General features: G+C 39.2%; 1 long non-coding RNA gene across 1 annotated transcript in view; it reads left to right on the top strand.

Moving 5' to 3' along the window:
* LOC108490834 overlaps nt 1-2,648 on the top strand; it is a 12,606-nt gene that overhangs the window by 861 nt on the left and 9,097 nt on the right. The window lies entirely within an intron of this gene.

Here is a 2,648-nt window from a genome sequence, read left to right as displayed (position 1 = left end):
TTTTTTATTAGCTTGATGTTAATAGATAGAAGTTGAAAAAAGGGAGAGCCCTACAGAAAGTTGAGCAAGAATTTATTATTATTATTATTAGGTTCTTGGGAGTGAATCCAGGGCCTCATATATGCTATGCAGATGTTCTTACCATTGAGTTATATAACTAACCCTTAATTAAGAATTATACATAATTTTGGACTGGAGATATAGCTCAGTGGTTAAGAGCAGTGGTTGCTCTTGCAGAGGACCTAGGTTCATTTTCCAGCACCCACATGGCAGTCTGTAACTCCAGTTCCAGGGGATCCAGTGCCCTCTTCTGACCTCCACAGGCATTGCATGACATGGTTACACTTCCACACATGCAGGCAGTACACTCACACACATAAAATAAAAATAATAAGTAAAATATTTTTTAAAAAAATACAGGATCTGCCTGTAGCCCCAGCTGTCCTGGGACTCACTATATAGACCAGGCTGCCCTCAACCTCACAGAGATCTGCCTACATTTTCCTCCTGAGTTCTGGGATTAAAGGTGTGCATCATCAGGCCTGGCTAGTTTCAATTTTTTGAGGAATGTTCAAACTCATTTTCAGATAGGTTTCACTAACTTGTGTTCTCATCAATGGTGAATAGAGGCTCTTTTCCCCCCTGAAATCCTCACCAGAATTTGTTGTTTTTCTTTTTTTAATATCAAAATTTTTATTATTTATTCTACACAATCAATTGACATCATAGCAAATAAAAAGGAAAACATTTAAAAGTTTATTTAAATGAATGGAAATATAAATGTGTTAATAATTGTAAGTCCAAAGAAAACAAGCATAGTAATATTTTATATTAAAAATGTAATTTTCCCTAAGTAATTGCTGTTCACGACAACCTCAAAATATGTCTGCAGTGCCTTTGTACCATATGTTTACCAAGCACAAAAATTCTTAGCCATGGTTATGAGCACACAGCAATTTCTGACAAATGATTTTGTGTTCAAAGAATTATTTTCCTTGCCCAAGATAAACCAGAAGACTGAATATGCCTAGATTCTTCACAGGACAGACACCAGGATACCTTGATTATCTAGAGACCCATTTGCAGAAACAAAGAATGGATGAAATTGTTCCCTGTCAGATTTTTTTTTTTTTTTGTCTATCTGAGACAGGGTGTCTGTGTCACCCCAGCTGGACTGAAACTTGCTATGAAGACCAGGCTGGCCTCTATCTTACAGAGAGATCTTCCTACTTCTGCCTCTCAGGTGCCGAGTCCTCGTCAGAAAATTTAACAGATGTATAGATATGAGATCCATAGCCAACAGGAAATACTCCTGTGTTGGAGCTCAAGAAAAATCCCCAGTCTACATAGCTGAGAGTTCAGCTAGAGCTGAGCTGAGGTTTTAATGCTGGTGTGACACTTCTGCATTTCTCAAACCCATGATCCAAAAGCCATGTTCTTCAGACAGCGCAACTTGTTCTTGTTGAATGGACTTGCGAAGGCTTGTATCCCATTCTTCACTTGTTCCCAAATCTGGTTCCCAGTGATGGCGGCTAGAAGTGAGCAGGGAGGAGCCCGGGAGCAAAACTGAGACACACAACCTCTTAACACTTCCCTTCAGATCCAGCTTGTCAGACCTGCAATAGACATGCCCCTCAGGTCATCAGAAATGATGAGCTGGCTGTTGGTTATGTCCACGTCCAAGGTCATGTCCACTTGAAATGTCTTCATTCTTGGCTTCATCTGTAGACATCTCTCAGCTGGGGCTCTAGGTTTTTGATCTTGGAACTCAGATGCCCTATGGCCCTGTTGGAAAGTAGATCTAATATCCTTCTTAGAGACCTCAGAGCAGTGGGTCACAGTAGACCCTCTCCATGGGATTTCTTCTCCAGTGAGTCTGAGCATCGGAGACAGCAGTTATATCCACATTTCAGGTACGTGGGACTTTACAGTTCATGTGAGCAGACACAAAAGGTATTGGCTAGTGCTGACTAGTGCCTTACCTCTACTTAACTATTTTCTGCACTCCAGCTGTGTTCACTCCTGGCTGAGTTTCCTGTTTTTCTGATAAAAATCATTCTGACTAGGCTTGAATAGAATCTCAATTTAGTTTTGATTTGTGTTCCCTTGATGGCTAAAGATATTGAATGTGTTTCATATATTTATGGGCCATGGTCTCTTGAAAAATGTCTATTCAATTCTTTTGTCTAGTTACAGATTGGGTTGTTCATTTTTTTATCTTTACTTTTTGAGTTCTTTATATATTCTGGGTACTAATCCTTTGTTAGATAAACAGCCGACAGATTTTCTCCCATTCTGTAGGCTGTCTCTTCACTTTATTCTTTCTTTTACCTTTTTAAGTTGATGCTGTCCCATTTGTAAAATTGTTTTGCTGTTATTTCTTGGACTTTTGGAATCCTACTCAGAAAGTCCTTGTTTTGAGGTGATCTTCATCTGTTTTCCTCCAGTAGTTTCAAACTTTCAGATCTTTGTCCCATTTTGAGTTGACTCTTGTACAGAATGAGAGGTAGGGATAGAGTTTCTTGAATCCTACTCAGAAAGTCCTTGTTTTGAGGTGATCTTCATGTGTTTTCCTCTAGTAGTTTCAAACTTTCAGATATTTGTCCCATTTGAGTTGAGTCTTGTACAGAATGAGAGGTAGGGATAGA

Source organism: Nannospalax galili, unplaced genomic scaffold (genome assembly GCF_000622305.1).
Source record: "Nannospalax galili isolate Female #2095 unplaced genomic scaffold, S.galili_v1.0 scaffold12016, whole genome shotgun sequence".
Lineage (NCBI taxonomy): Eukaryota > Metazoa > Chordata > Mammalia > Rodentia > Spalacidae > Nannospalax > Nannospalax galili.
This window is presented reverse-complemented; position numbering and strand designations above follow the sequence as displayed.